The following is a 17,540-nucleotide window of genomic DNA, read 5'->3' as shown; positions in this document are numbered from 1 at the left end:
TGCCACCAGAGGTCACATTTTCAAAACCATAACAAAGGCAAAGCTTGATGACACTGAAGGAGAGTGGAGCGATAAGACATGTCGTTTTCAACATCCAAAGATGTATAGAAGTCACAAATCGTTCACAGAATGAAGTAGCAAATAATTGGTAATTAGTTATTTGTTTTACCTGTATGTTTGATCACACATTTGTCGTCATAATGAATTGGCTGCAGGAATGTGAAATGTAATGCTATATTAGTCTGTTAATGATATGTCAAATGATTTAATGCTGCAAAGTAAAGTAAATTTGAACGAACCCACATAATGGATAATTATTATTGTGCACCACATGTGTACTGTATACTGGCATGTACTGTTTTTTTCTTCTAATTTAATTTCACTGCCATGGCTTTGGTCACCAGACTTGATAAAAAGTCTGAAATACAAACAAAGTGCAGTATAGCTGTATTTGTAATTTCATTAGCATAACCTACACAGAATTATGTACAATACATATTTTAGTCAATAAATGCTTAGACAAAGGGACGTGTCATAGCTTAACATTGGAATTTCTCTGGATTTACAAATCCTTGGGAACTTGATAATGTAAGCACACAACTGCATGAAATATATCACACTGTGCAAGTGATTTTTTTGATATTTTAATATTGTACATATTTTATATATTGCAGCTTTAAGCAGATAGTCTACTAGCGCACTAATGTATTTGACATGTAGTTGCAAAGTGACTTACAGTTAGAAGAACATCTAAAGTGGTCTAAACTAAGTGACTCAATTTAGTTGGCTTATGAATGGCAAGAGCCATTCATGCTTTCTTCAGACACATCTAACATATCTAAAGTACAAATCTCACTGATACTTGTGTGATTTTAATTGATATATTCTATCATGTTTGGATTTGCATATACCTACAAATTTGACTGCTTGCAAATATTTTTGGAGTCGGGCTGCAATCTTTTGTAGTTCAGTCACCTATGAAGTGCTTTTTTCTTTTAGCATGTTGATTTAAAACAGCAGAAGTTGGTTGCTCTTGTTCTCAGAGTTAATGCAGTATGAGGTCAAGGGTTTGTATGAAGAGGCGCTCTCAGCCTCATCACATGAAGAAACCTGTCCCTTCCTCAAGCTGTTAATGGATTGACTTGCTGACCCACGTTTGGCTGAAGTGTCTGATAGTGTGGGTATTTTTGTGTCAGGTGATATCTTGTATCTGTGTTTAGCAAATATGGTAAAAGTTACATAAGAGGGACATCACATATCGTGTTCAAATGGCCTGCTAATGGGGGCAGTATGCAAAGACAAGGATCTCGGAGTTGGTAAAGCATAATGCAAATAAATTAAAGACTACAGAGGTTAAATGCTTACACTGCTCGTGAGAAACACATCGATGTATAAATAATGTTTTAATGAAAAGTTAAGACAGGGCTGAAAACACGCCTCTGAGTTCTTAATTTACAATCATAATTACAAGACTCATTCTTAACATGCAGAACATGTTCATGTCTTAATATACTGGATAAATGATTAAACTCACAATTTGTAAAATAATTAGTCATTTTTATTTTATTTGATCACAATTAAGTGCATTATACATAATTTCAATACTTTAGTGGATGTAATTTGTTGCGTCTCCAGGTGTTGTAAAAAGAGCTAATTTATTTCGAAATATTCCGGTTTCAATTTTGTTTATTCTTTAGTGTAAAAATTTTAAACAAAACTTGTAACTTCCAATTAATCAAGTTGTAGTTTTCCATTGTGTCATTAATTTATCCAATGACATCATCCTCCAGAAAGTGACATCATTTTGCTGAGAAATTAATAGCACAGTACGTATTATTACGCAAATGGATCGTCTCAGACAAGAATAAATAACAAATATTTTAACAAATTCAAAAGCTGTTGAAAATATCAAAAGAATTGCAAATTGATACCCTAATATACTGTTAGCTTATTCATAGGGGTAATTTGTGGGTGGTGCATGTCCCCACCCCTTTTTGAAACATCTTGTGGCACAGATGTACCGAATACAACACAAACATCTCCAGTTTATTAGCATTGAATTAGTTTGTGTTAAATAAGAGGCAATCTGTCGTAGAATGTATTTCGTGAACTCCTGCTGAGTGCTCCTTGCTGCTGTTATCAGTGGCGGAAGGCAACAGTGCTCTCCTGGCGCTCATGCACACTCTTCACACAGATGAAGATGGGTCTATCACCCAATGCTGTTACAGAGAGACAGTGAATTCACAAAAGAAACAAAATGCACTGATGAACATCTTTGGTTTTAATGAGATGGCGGATTCAAACCCTGAACCTCTGAGATGCTGAACAAGAATTATACCACCAGTCGATGACACAAATGTTAGTGAGGATATGTATGTATAAGACTAAAAAGATTTCTATATAGTATGTTAAGATGAAACTATAACATTAATCATGAGTTTTGTGTAAAACAATTCACCCTAAAATGAAAGTTCTGTCATTAATCGTTGTTAAAGGTGCACTATGTACCATATTTTCAGTAAAATATACAAAAACCACAAGGCCAGTGTTATATATTTTGTTCAGTTGAGTACTTACAATATCCCAAATGTTTCCAACTATTTGTAAATTGTGAGAATGTCTATTTTAACCAATGACCCAGGGTGTGTGAGCTTGTCAATTGCGTCATATCTCCGTTCCCCTCGGTTTCCGGTTTTATTCTGCCTATACGCTTTACTCTTAGCAGTGTGAACAAGTGTCACAGCAGCCGCTAAGCGAACGTACAGAGGAACATCATAACATTATTTTCAACATACTCAAATGTATCTAATATGATAAACAGAGCTGCGTTACCTCATACTCATGCCCGGAAAAGTGGAAACGGTGACTGTGGCATAATAAAAGTCCCGCTGCTCTTGAGGCGTGTGTTACGTTCATCTTAACAATCACTCCAGCGGCCTTGCTCAGCTCCACAATAGAGACTGACATTTTTCCGGTAATCCCGCAGGGCAAAAAAATCACTTGATTGGGATGGGAGCGGAATGTTTTTTACCGGGAGTGGGTGGGATCAGGAATCTTAATACATGATGCATCTATACAAATACTGTTTATATAATCTATATATCTATACGTTTTAAATTGTATGGTCTCTTTATGCTCTCCTGTTTGCTTTGGTCAGACTCCTCTACGACGGCCATGCTGTTGTAATAGCTGCAGTGTGTTGTTTTGCATTGTCCTGCTGAAATACACATGGCCTTCTCTGAAATAGACATCTGGAGAGCAGCATATGTTGCTCTTAAACCTTTATACCTTTTAGCATTCATAGTGCCTTCCAAAACATGCAAGCTGCCCATACTGTATGCACTTATGCACCCCCATACCATCAGAGATGCTGGCTTTTGAACTGAACGCTGATAACACGCTGGAAGGTCTCCCTGCTCTTTAGCCTGGAGGACACGCTGTCCGTGATTTCCTACAAGAATGTCAAATTTGTTTGACCATAGAACATTTTTCCTCTTTGAAATAGTCCATTTGAAATAATCCTTGACCCACAGGACACGACGGCGCTTCTGGACCATGTCCACATATGGCTTCCTTTTTGCATGATAGAGCTTTAGTTGGCATCTGCAGATGTTACAGCGGATTGTTTACCGACAGTGGTTTCTGGAAGCATTCCTGGCCTCATTTAGTAATGTCAGTGACACAACCAGTGCAATGGGCGATGCAATTAGAGGTTGACACGGGAGTGGATTTTCAAATCCCACTCCCACACAAAAAAATCTGTCCCATCCCAATCCCACGAAAAAAACTGGGGAACATCCCCATCCCAATCCCAGAAGAATGACTTCCATTCCCTCCCACTCCTGTGTTGTTTTTTTGGCCAGAATCTGTCAGTTACAGTAAAATATTCAGTATGTATCACAGCATGCCCATGCCCTGTTGAATAAAAACCGAAAATGTTGTTTTTGTTTAAGATGGCTTTTAGTTCAATATAATAACGATGCACACATTCAATTCCACGTAAATCATCTATGCAAACACAGGCACGCACACACACACACGCAGTAAATGTCCTGCAGTTTTTGCCGTTTTCATGTCGTCTTTTTAGTTACTTCAGACTAGAGTCCTGCACGGGTCCGATTTTGTAAATCCGCACCCACCCATACCCAGGGTGCGTTAAACCACATCCGACCCGTTTTCAGACGGGAGCACTAATTAAAATTATGCACCCTACCCGACCTGCTTAAAATAGAACCGACACCCGACCCGCACCCGAAATAAAATCAGTTTAGCATATAACATTATATACACATTTATTGCCAGGTCATACAAAAGTAATTACACCACCATTAAAGGGTTTGTTCACCCAAAAATGAAATTGATGTCATTAATGTCTCACCCTAATGTCGTTCCACACCCGTAAGACCTCCGTTCATCTTCAGAACACAGTTTAAGATTTTTTATATTTAGTCCGAGAGCGTATCCAAGTGTATGCACACTATACTGTCCATGTCCAGAAAGGGACTAAAAACATCATCAAAGTAGTCCATATGTGACATCAGTTGGTTAGTTAGAATCTCTTGAAGCATCGAAAATACATTTTGGTCCAAAAATCACAAAAACTACGACTTTATTCAGCATTGTCTTCTCCTCCACGTTTGTCTTCAAACCTCAAATATAAAATATCTTAAACTGTGTTCCGAAGATGAACGGAGGTCTTACGGGTGTGGAACGACATTAATGACATAAATTACATTTTTGGGTGAACTAACCCTTTAATACAAGGACCACTTTAGCCGAAGCTGTCAAAATGCTGCATTGTGAAGAACATAGCTAAGCATTTTACCAGCTTTATCCAACAGACGCGAGACGCGGCTACATTACTATCTCTGCTGCCACACAGTTTCGTCTACTCTAGCTTAGCATACATCTGACAATTTCGAATTCAAACACACCCTGTACACCACACATACTTAACAGTGTTAAATTAAACAATTAACAACAGTGTAGGTGCTACGTTAAATGAAAGAAAAGTCCAGTTATGTATGCACATTGCAAATCATAAATTAGGTTAGACTGGACTGTGCATGTAGGCTTAACTGAGAGAATCATGGGAGTGTGCGTGGTGGCGCGAGCACAAATAACCTGATATTGTTTTGAAATTATTTTATTAACTTGAAATACAGACAAGAAATATTTTTGTAGATGTGTTCCTAAAAAGATGCTTCTATTTTTACGTTCGCATGTGACTGTTTTAAACCCGTGTTAGACCCGTGTTTCCCCCTTTTCTGACTCGACCCACACCCGACACAGTTGGATGTTTTATACCTGTTTCAGCTAAATTTGCGAGTAGCCGACCCCGTGCTGGACTCTGCTTCAGATTGCCCTATAATTTCGGTGAGCACAACTGAGGTATCATTTTCCAACAGTAGTCGTTGCAGCGTAGCTTTCATGTCTGACTCTATTTTGATGATGATTTTCTTGGCTAAAAAGTGCCTGGGGAAGCCTCATTTCATGGCCTAAAATATATACACTTGTACCATAATGAATCAGGGTAAGAAAAAAACACATTTTGGCAGTTTCGCCAATGAACTTACTGTCAATCCATCGCTTAGTAGTGATGCTCTTTAGTTTTTTATTTAATAAATGATGGCAATACAATGAGCAGGATGTACAAGTTATAATTAATACCTTTTAAGTGCCCAGAGCATATTTCTGTTCTGTATGATGAATTGCTTGTGCTTTTCCTCATTTGCATGTCATTTTGGATAAGTATCTGCTAAATGACTACGTGCAATGAAAATGCTTAACCAAAGATGATTATGGAAAATTGAGTGTTGTGGTGGAATGAGCGAGACCTGTTAAATAATAATCCTAAACCAACACAATTTGCTTTGAGGAAAAACGCTACACAAAAAACAAGCAGAACAACACGAAGTATAACGCAGAAGATTCTAGTTTGCCTGGCCGCCCCAGTTCTGTCCCACGAGGTCCTTTTGTCCTCCGCAGAACACAGTGGCCCGTCTTAATGTGCATGTCAGCCGCGGAGCGCTTTAATACTTGTGTTTTCGGAGGGGCTTGTCAAAGCTAACCAGAGCTCTGGAGTCTTGTTAGAAACCCAATTCCTCTTCAATTTAGGGCCTCGGCTCACCAGGGCCCACCTAACCAGACTCTGTTAGACGCATTTGTTGGTGAAATTGAGCTGCACGGGCGATTGCAGTGGGGCATTTAGAGGCAGCGAGGGAATGAGTGAAGGTGTTTGAGATGCAAGTCAGGTCCGTGAAAGACTCGCAGGAGTAAATCTCTGTTAATAAAGTTCTGAGAGAAAACCTTAGAAACCTGCGACCAGTTCTCAAGCTAGAGAGAGAGAGAGAGGTCTCATTCACTTCATATGCATAGCCGTGCTTTGGCAAGGTGAAAAGATCTGATGTAGAGCGTTTTAAGACGTCTCGTCTTCGCACCGTTCCTGTTGCAGATCTGCCCGTCTAACATAATGTCAGAAATTATATCAGTAAAACGAACACGTGCTCTTTGTCTGACATATTTACCGTCTTCAAATAATAGATGCACAACCAAGTTCTTCCGGTTTCATTTCAAAACAGTTTTATTTCAACATACCTTTACAGTTTTACAGTTTGCAAATGATAATGCACATTTATTGTTAAAGTGGTCATGGCATGGATTTTTTGATTTTAATGTTCCTTGAAAAAATTACACAAAAAAAAATTTCAACCTTCATTTTAAATGAAATTATAAATTTTTAAAGGTCCCATGGCATGACATTGTCATTTTATGAGGTTTTTCAACATTAATATGAGTTCCCCTAGCCTGAATATTGTCCCCAAGTGGCTAGAAATTTTGATCAGTGTAAACCGAGTGCTGGGCGTCTTTCTCTGCCTCTGAGAAATTGAGAGCTCAGACGAGCTGATCCTGAATTCTCCTGTTATGATGTCATCAGGAAAGGTTTCCTCTCCTTCCTCTGCTTTACCCGCTCAGAGAATTAGTAGAATGGATTCAGTTTATCTGTCGCGATGTGAGCACAAGCTTTACCATATGGATTCGACAGCACCGCCACAAACAGTGAGTAACAGTGTTCATTAATGCCTGATCTGGGATCAGTGATTTCTGATGTGTAGCTAATCATTTAAGTTCACACAGACTTTCTTTCTAAATCGTTTAATACCGTCAGTCCCGCCGCTGGCCTTCTCCGTGAATCAAGCCAGTGACTAAAACCATCAACTTCACGTTGTTTTTGTTAGTAGCATGAAACAAATCTGTTATTTAAATGATTAAACTACAGAGAGCGATCAAAGAACTCTCTTTATAATGCTTGGATCTGCCAATCACACGTTTATCTGCAGTGCACACTTGTCCAAACTACCGTTATAATGAATAACACTTATCATTCAGCCGAATGCTTATCATTCGGCGGCATTCGGTGCCTGTCCGCGGCGACTCAGGAAGTTGTTCAAAATTCTGCCGTGCCACAGAGCGCCAATGTACTGATTTCATCCTGTGCTACCAGATGCCCACATCGTGCAGCTCTTCTGTCAGAAGTGGATTCAAAACTGAGCTCACGTGTGGCATATACAATGTACACGTCCTGCGCTGAGCTTCCCCTCCGGTGTACGAACTGTGTGCGACCCCCTTGAAGCATTGATTTTTTTTTTTTTGAAAGTCAGAGAATCCTGGGTGTGGCGGCGCGAGCACAAATAACCTGATATTATTTTAAAATTATTTGATTAACTTGAAATACAGGCCAGACATATTTTTGTAGATGTGTTCCTAAAAATATGCATACATTTTTACGTTCGCACATGACCTGACCCGCCCCCGTATCCGACACAGTTGGATGTTTTTCACCTGTTTCCGGAAAATTTGCGAGTCGACCCGTCGGGTACCTGAACCCGTGCAGGACTCTGCTTCATGTCGTGTCTGTTGTTAGTTGTGGTTAAAGCATTTTGTCAGAGTAATAACATAGCAGAGTTCACTTGTGTTTAGGGCTGGGCGATAAATCGATTTTATCGATTAATTCGAGTTTGTCGTTTCATGTCGATTTTTGTGAATGAAAATCGTTTTTTTTCTTTAAAATCCGCCGACGCTCCCTCTGGGCTCCCGTAATGGCTCAGCCCTCCCACGCGCGTTTGCCAGTGCCACAGGGATACACAAACAACAAGGATAGCGTCTAACAACAACAGTGTCATTGGTTAAACTATTAACAATACCCCGCTGCAAATTGTGTTTAGTCTGAACGGAACTGCGCTCATTTGAGCTGCGCGGACAACGAATGCTGCGCGAGGTCATACGCGGGCCGATCTCGTGACAGACCCGATACACAGCGCTGGAGATCCAGTGAGAGAGCGTTTAAATTCACCACAGAATTAATAACATCGCTACTGTGAACTAGAGGAAGCGTTCGGCCCAGAATTCTGTTATGAACCACAGATATCAGATCAAACAGAGCTGACGTGGAGACAACATGAGCGAAGGTCAGGGGTTTCAGTCACAAATCACCAACATTCACCAGGATTTACTGTAGTAAAACCACATGGATTTAATATTGTTGTCATTATTTATCTTAGGATTCGTACAACCTTTTGAGATTGAAATTCAAGCACTTTCCAATGGTTTCGTACACTTATTTGTACACGTACTGCAATTATTTTCAGCACTTCAAAGCTCTAAATATCCAAAATATGCTATTTTTAATGTGGTTTGTAAAAATAAGCGTTTAAAGGGGTCTTGTGAAAGGAATAGTATTTTAGTTAATTGTTTTTAATGTTTAATCCATTTTGTGGCAAACAAGCATTTTTTATTAAAAAAAGATATGCAGTGCCCACCACTATAACCAGCAGAAGAGCACGTATTGATGATTAGCCTTTTCCACTCCCTAATATATGGAGAAAAGTACGAAGTCACCAAGTCTCATGAAAAACTAAGTTACACAGAAAGCAAGTAAAGAGCTCATTTAATAATAACTGAAGCTCTCGGTCAGTTGAGTGTGAGAATATTGAAGAACAATGGTAATCTATATTTAATAATATCATTAGCATATTATTAAATAGCATAACATTTAAATTTTCCCTATACATTTTTGCACATTACTGTTGTTAATAAAAGTTAATTTGATCTGCATATCAATTAATAAACCTTTGATATGTATACTGTATATTGCAAAAGATATGGTGCCGGTTTATACTGTGGAATGGTCTGGGTTATTCACATGCTGAAAGTTTTGCACCCCAGGTAGGCACTCTACCAAGTCGCAAATATTTTACCTAAACAAAATAAAGTTAAAACTTGTTTTGAACAATTTCTTTGGCATGCAGATTGATTTTAAGTAGGAGAAAAAAAAAGAAAGAAAAAAAAATCGATTAAAATCCTAAATCGAATTTTTTGGCAAAAAATCTGGGATTTTTTTTTTTTGGCCATATCGCCCAGCCCTACTTGTGTTTATTCAGAGCTCTCAGATACAAACTTGTGCTCTCAACAACTCGGTACAATAACACTCTCAGCAATCTTTCCCCAGCTCTCCGTGTCTCTGGACTGGCAGTGAGTGCTGCAGCTGCTAAACCACGCCCCCTCTGCCACATAATCTCATTTCAAATGCAAAGATGTCAGCCAATCACAACAGTGGGTGTTTTGACTGACGGCTCACAGCAGACACGCCCCTTGAAACAGATGTAGTAGATCGAGTCCAGTAGTACACACCTATATACATTTCATTTAGTAATGCCACAGTATTTATTTATATGCCGTTTAATTTTGATGATCGCCTTATTTTACATCTGCTTTCATATTAAATTGCTTGTTTGTGCCTGTGTTTTGATCTGGAAATACAGTAATCTTTCAGAAGATGTGTAATACTGCCCCCTACCATATGAGTGAAAGTCATACATTTCTATCAATGGCAACATTAAACAGACAAAACATTATGAAATAATTTCTTACGTAAAATGCTCTGAACAAATATAATCCTTCAACGCAATCCGGGCCGGAATTTAAATAAATTATCTAATAGTTTCTGACACTGGAATCCTTTCAAAATATGTACATACATAAATGAGCTGTTTAAACTGTACACATCAACGCGAACGCTCTTTCACTCTTACATTTGTCCTGTTATCTGCCGACTCAAACACGTGGAGTATGTCAAACTGAATGCACATCTGTATAGTGTAGACCGCATCAGTGATTATAATGGGTTCTGTTTGCTTTTAATGAGAGACTCACATCCAGTGTAGGCAAACGTCAGCCGTTAAGCACCTGAACGCCAGTGGTGCGATGATGTGAAACTATTCGTCTAAGTCGACCACTAAGTCACAAATGTATTTGCTCGTGTGCCATGACAGATCCTGCAGTATCAAAACAAGCCATCTTTGGAGCTTGATTAAATAAAAGCTTTGTTTATAATGAGAGTGACGGGTTTAAGCTCTGAAACTTGCAGGATGTTTTAAAGGTACAAAGACCTCATTTGTCAAAACATAATTTTAATGTCATGTACAATTGAGAATTAGAAGTGTGGTTTAGCCTTTTATAGAAAAATATTCCTAAATTTGCTCAAAGGGTGTTGCAGTTTTTTGCAAACTGGCTACAGTTAATGGAGTGAGTAAATCTTGGTGTGTTTGCACAGCAGTTATAAATTGCAAATGTTATTGGATATGACTCTAAATTCAGAAAGGAGAAGCCTTGATGTTCTCATTTGGATGGTGTATAGAAAAGGTTTGATTTTGACCTATGTAAAACATTTTAGTTCTGTGGATTGTGTGTGAAACTTGACAATAACTGCTTGATAACTTATTGATATTTATTTGTAATGTGAGCATGATATATTTTCTCATTCTATTAAATTAAACCTTTTAAATCATCACAGCCTTGCAGAGGATGAAGGAAACACACGTCCTGAGGTAGGAAACCTTATAAATAAAGCTATTACGAGAGAAACTACACTTTCAGGAACTTTAAAGGACATCATATCACTTAAATTGAGAAAGACTTGACATTTAGGTCTCCCCTCAAATAAAGGAATATAAATGATGTGAATGTAGCTGTTTAGTACTGTGTAACGGAGAGTTTTTATAACTACACTTCACAGCTGAAGTGGGTGATTTCTGCTCCACTAATGGCACCAAGCAGAACTGAAAAATAATAATACATTTTTACATTTATAGTAGTCATTTCACTAGAGCTATTTTTATTTTATTTTTTGAAGCTCAAAACTAAAAATTGACTTGTTCTTGTACCAGTCTATGCTTTGCTATGACATATTTGTAGACATTTATGGCTTAGGTCCTATAATAAGTTTGACTGTTTGGGTAAATGGTTCATTTATTTATTCTTTTTAAAAATGTTATTTATGTATTATTTTTTTATACAGTAATTGGTTATCAGCACTTTAATTTTCAAGGTTTATAATCGAGGAAGATGCGTTAAACAATGGACAACTAAAAACAATAATGAAAATACATTTCTGACCATTTAAATTAAAATTAAAAAAATTCAGAATGGTCAGAATTGAATTTTATTAAAATAAAAATAATAACTTTAATATTATATATTATATGCCCTGTTTTAATGCACCATAACAGTCTGCACATTAAACTTGTAATATTAATATAAAGTAACATTTTAACATTGACAAAGATGACGTCAGCATTAAAGCGGCTCTATTCAGAAACCCTTGTTATTAGCGATACCGGTGGCCATTAAGTGAACTGCAGCCGGCAACTTATTGCTCATGCTCGCACTCGTACGTGATTCAAGGCCCCGTAATGCATACCTCTCGTCTCAGTGTGTGCACTTAATCTCTCTGACGCGCGGTGACGATCTGATAGCATTTAGCACTCAGCCCACTAAGCCCAGTTCATTCACTATGGTACCAAACAGAGATCAAGTTAGAAGCGACCAAACACCTCCACGGTTTCCCTATTTAAATACAGTTACACGAATAGTTGAACGACGAGCTGAAAAGTCCCGGCTGAAACATCCTCCCTCACGTCTCCCCCTCCCCATTATTGACAGAAATGAGAGAGGGAGGGGGAGACGTGAGGGAGGATGTTTCAGCCGGGACTTTTTACTGCGCCGAGTCGAAGTACTCTCAGAAGTGCTATTCCGCCTTACATTATAGTTCTCCTTTTTAATCCGCTTAGAAAAGCACCATGTTTTATTTTGTGTCACCTTAATTAATCGTTTAACTATTCGTGTAACTGAGCGATTAAGTGCACGCACTGAGATGAGAGAATAATATAGTTTAATATGAAAAAGCAGTGAAGTATCCCTTTAATGGCAGGGAAAGATACAATTCTTACATATAGCACCTTTAAAGAAACAAAACATTTGAGTCTTTTTCCAATATTTGACTTGTAATATCAATAAATGTAATTGTTTTTAGATGGTGTCCCAGGTAACTAGATGGATTAGTGTGGAAATGAACTAATTAGTCTTTAGATGGTTAAGCATGTGGCAGTTCGGTATTGTCAGGGGGCAGGAGGTGCTTTCATCCGAGCGCTTGATTATAGAGAGATGCGAGAGCTTAAATCGTGTATTGAGTTCAGTTGGCTGGTTTTTGAGCGCTCTTTAATAACCATCTCTGAAATGCTGTGGCCACTGAGGCGTCTCCACTCATTTTTCCCCCTCCGTTCGAATGCAGCGTTGATGCAGCATAGCGACCAGCAATTAAACTCCTCGATTGGAACTCAGTCAAGCGTAACCCGACATGCGCAGCATGTTTTCTTGCTTCTTTTTTTAGTGACAGGACATCATATTTCCATGTAAGCAGCTTGTACTGTCATGTCCTGCTTTCTCAAGCACTAAGAATGATGATGGTGTCTAAGGATAAACTTTAGCATGTGATGAAGTGTCATGGAGTTTGTAGTCTCAGTCCAGGAGTGGAGGATGAGTGTGTGTAGGAGGGGAAGGATGGGTAAATATAGACGCACTGACAGACAGCGAGAGAATCGGGACAAATGAGAATCCATAGAAGGAGATGAGGTGGAAGAGATGAGATATATATACACGTATACAAACATACACACACTCTACCTGTCAAAAGTTTGAGAAGGTAAGATTTTTTTAAATGTTTTTAAAGAACACTCTAATGCTCACCAAGCCTGCGTTTACGTTATTGAAAGCTGTAATATTGTGAAATTGTTAAAGATTAAAAACAGTTTTCTCTTTGAATATTCAGTGCCCTCCACAATTATTGGCACCCCTGTTTAAGATGTGGTCACGGACTTCTAAAAATTCTCATTTTTAAAAAAACAACAACATAGAACTAAAATGCAAAAAAAGAGAAAAATCCTACCTTTCGTTTAAGTACATTACTTTGGTGGTAAAAAAAATCACAGATTTGGAAAGAAAAAAACCTTGAAATCATGTGTCCCACAATTATTGGCACCCCTGATGTTAATACTTTGTTCCACCCCCTTTTCCCAACAAGAGATCACTTAATCTTCTCCTATAACATTTCACAAGATTGGAGAACACGGAGAGAGGGATCTTTGACTATTCTTCTTTGCACAATCTTTCTAGATCATAGTGTCCTGGGTCATCTCTCATGCACTCTCTTCTTTAGCTCGCCCCACAGGTTTTCGATTGGGTTAAGGTCTGGGTAATAAGATGGCCATGGGAGGGCCTTGAGTTTGTGATTGCTGAACCATTTTTGTGTAGATTTTGCCACATGTTTTGGATCATTATCCTGGTGATGATGACCCATCTTCAGCTTTCTGGCAGAGGCCATCAGGTTTTTATTTAAAATGTCCTGGTAGTTCAAAGCATTCATAATGCCATGCAACCTAACAAGGTCTTTGGAAGAGAAACAGGCCCACAGCATCACAGATCCTCCAACATACTTCACGGTGGGTATGAGGTGCTTTCCGGCATACTAATCTTTTGTTTTACGCCAGACCCACTTAGAGTGTCTGTTGCCAAAAAGCTCAATCTTAGTCTCACCTGACCAAAGCACACGATCCCAGTTGAAGTTCCAGTACCGCTTAGCAAACTCCAGACGTTTACGCTTGTGAGTGTTAGTGAGAAAAGGCTTTTTCCTTACATGCCTCCCAAACAGCTTGTTGGCATGTAGAGAGCATCTGATGGTTGTTTTGGAGACTTTGTGACCCCAAGATTCCACTCTTTGATGCAATTCTGTGACAGTGAGCGTAGGACATTTTTTTTACTTCACTTACCATCTTCCTCACTATGCGTTGTGGCCAGATAAACTTGGGACCTCGTCCAGCCTTGTTTGTTACTGTTTAGTTGTTTTAAACTTCTTAATGATTCCTCTGACTCTAGATACGTGGAAGTTAAGGCAAATGGCTATTTTCTTGTAGCCATTGCCTGACTAATGAAGGTCGACACACATCTGCCTTTCTTGAAAGGTGTGTTTTCTTGTCTTTGCCATGTTGACAAATGGGTAAGAGAATTAGGCCTCTGTGTCATCATATTTATACCCCAAGGAAGCAGGAACTCATGAATTACTAATTAAATTTTCCTAGATACCCTAACCAACTTTAGCAACTACAGAAAAATATATTTTGAAAAAAATATATTACATTTTTCAGAGGAATTGTTAGGGGTGCCAATAATAGTGGGACACATGATTTCAAGTTGTTTTTTTCCCCCCTAAATGTTTTTTTTTTACCACCAAAGTAATGTGCTTAAATGAAAAGTTGGATTTTTCTCTTTTTTTGCATTTTAGTTCTATGTTGTTTTAAAAAAAAGGGAGAATTTTTAGAAGTCCACGACCACATCTTAAACAAGGGTGCCAATAATTGTGGAGGGCACTGTATTTTAAATTGTAATGTTTTAAATGTAATGATGCAGCATTAAGGATGCATTAAATGGATCAAGTGACAGTAAAGACATTTATAATGTTACAAAAACTTCATATTTCAGATAAATGCTGTTCTTTTGAACTTTCTATTCATTAAATAATCTTGAAAAAATGTACACAGCTGTTTTAAACATTTATAATAATGTATAATAAATATTTTTTTTCTTAAGCATCAAATCATCATATTAGAATAATTTCTGAAGGATCATGTCACACTGAAGACTGGAGTAATGATGCTGAATCACAGAAATAAATAGCATTTTATATAAATGTTTATTAAATATATTCAAATTGAAATATTTTTACAATTTAAAATAACCTTTCTCAGTTTTACTGTTTTACTCTATTTTGGATCAAATAAATGCAGCCATGGTGAGCAGAAGAGATGACTAAAAACATTTTAAAAATCTTATCGTCCTCAAACTTTTGACTGATTTTGTGTGTATGTGTGTGTGTGTGTAAATGAACCCCAAAAGGAAATGGTATTGCTCAGAGGTTGCCCTTTTATTGAATTGTCACCCAAAATATAAATTCTGTCATTATTCATCGACCCATCAACGTTCCCATCCAATAACGCATCCATAAAATAATCTGGCAAAGACAATGAAAAGCCTAAACTTATACCTCAAATCTGATTGGTTAATTGGGATATTGCTCCAGGAACATGTACTTGATGAAATCACGTTCACTGATTTGTGCCCTATAGATAAGTGTGTAAGGTACATTTTATTGAAATAAATACAATATTAGATTTAGTTGATCTCTGATGGTTCTCCTACAGTTATTTTGGATAAACTGCAGTGCAGAACAGTAGATCTTGGAGGAATTCTGTAAGAAATATTTGATAAATTAATCATACAATGAAAAGATGCAAGGACCAAAACATTTTCCTTTCACAATAACATGTCAGCTATGCGTGCTTTTACTAAATATTTTTCAATTTTCAGTAATGGCTTCCTTGTGCGAGTGGTGTAAATTGTGTTTTTCTTCCAGGGTTGTCAGTGTTAATGACCCCTGCGGCGCGTGTGAACGAGTGCTTGATTAACAGATGCGTCTTCAGGCCATAACCTTGTGTTTCGCTTCTGTCGCTGAATAATATTCGCAGCGTTTATGACAAAGTTCTAGTGAACTAGGTTTAGGAATGCAATCACACGCAATGCAGATCTTTCATGGTTATTTATTTATACATCTTGGAGTCATATTTCAAATATATTTTTCCTCTAAAATAGTTCATTACATGACAGAGAATATACAACATCCAGCACTACAAGTTGCTCTTTTACTTGTGCACCGGTATATCTAAAAACAAACAAATATACATAGAAACGAAAAACAAACTCTCTCTGGTGTTAACACTTCGCATACGACAGCACAGCTGATCAGAGCCGCGCCGCACACTAATGATCAGTTCAACGCCGACAGACATTCTTCAGCAGATGGGAGTGTGTGTTGGTGACTTTCACAGACGGACCTTTAGGTTTGGTCACAGGATTCTCATTATATATTTTATTAAATGTATGAGTAAATAAAAAAACTGACCAAAAGATGTGCAGATCATATTTAAAAAAAATCAAACGTAAAAATGATTTCCCTTTTTTTTTTTTAGCATTGTGACATAATTAAGCACTTTCCCATTACTGTAGTGTAAAAAATTATTACACAATTTGTATTACAGAAGTGACGATCAATTATCATTTATTATCAACATATTCAAAATAAAAATAATTGTCATGAATGTCAAATCTTAAAGGCTTCATTTTCTGCACAGTATGCAATTTTTTTTATCTCAATTTAATATATTACTGCACATTTTTTAAAATATTTTTAAAAGAAGTCTCGTGCTCATCAAGGCTGCATTTATTTGATAAAAAAATACACACAAAAAAACCTAATTTGAAATATTACATTTTAAATAATGGTTTTCTATTTGAATATACTTGTAATTGACTCCTGTGATCAGCATTATCACTCCAGTCTTCAGTGTCACACGACCCTTTAGACATCATTCAGATATGATGTATTATTAATGTTGGAAACAGTTGTGCTGCTTAATATTTTTAATAAATAATTTTTTTTCCAGGATTCTTTGAATAAAGTAAAAAACAAAACAAAAAAACGGCATTTATTTAAAACAGAAATATTTTTCAACAATACAGTTTACAGTATTGTAGACAGTAGACAGTTTACAATACCCTTCAAGAAATCAGTAATTTTTTTTCATTTAAGACATTAATACTTTTTTTTTCAGTAAGTGATGTGTTAAATTGATGTAAAGTGATGATGAATGATATTTCAAAAGTTTTCCTTTTTTTTATATAAATGCTGTTCTTTTTTACTTTTTTATTAATCAATGAATTCTGGGGGGAAAAGTATCACAGGTTCCAAAAAAAAAAAATCTTAAGCAGCACAACTGTTTTCAACATGATTAATAACCGAGTATCAAATCAGCATATCATATTAATTATATTAGAATAAAGGATCATGTGACACTTAAGACTGGATTAATGATGCTGAAAATTCAGCTTTGCATCACAGAAATATATTTGAAAGTATAATTCACAATATGATTATTATTTTATATCTGTATTTTGGATTAAATAAATGCAGGCTTGAGAATAAGAGACTTCTTAAAATATAGCAATGTTTCCAAAATTTTGACCTGTACTGGATATGTCTTTGATATCCACCCATACTATACTCTCAATAAATAAATTATAACAAATCATAGAAG

At 37.1% G+C, this 17,540-nt stretch overlaps 1 long non-coding RNA gene across 2 annotated transcripts in view; it reads left to right on the top strand.

The window, feature by feature from the left end:
* The window catches only part of LOC137044851 (uncharacterized), a 50,212-nt gene that overhangs the window by 22,997 nt on the left and 9,675 nt on the right, over positions 1-17,540 (top strand). The window lies entirely within an intron of this gene.

Source organism: Pseudorasbora parva, chromosome 17, assembly GCF_024679245.1.
Source record: "Pseudorasbora parva isolate DD20220531a chromosome 17, ASM2467924v1, whole genome shotgun sequence".
NCBI lineage: Eukaryota > Metazoa > Chordata > Actinopteri > Cypriniformes > Gobionidae > Pseudorasbora > Pseudorasbora parva.
This window is presented reverse-complemented; position numbering and strand designations above follow the sequence as displayed.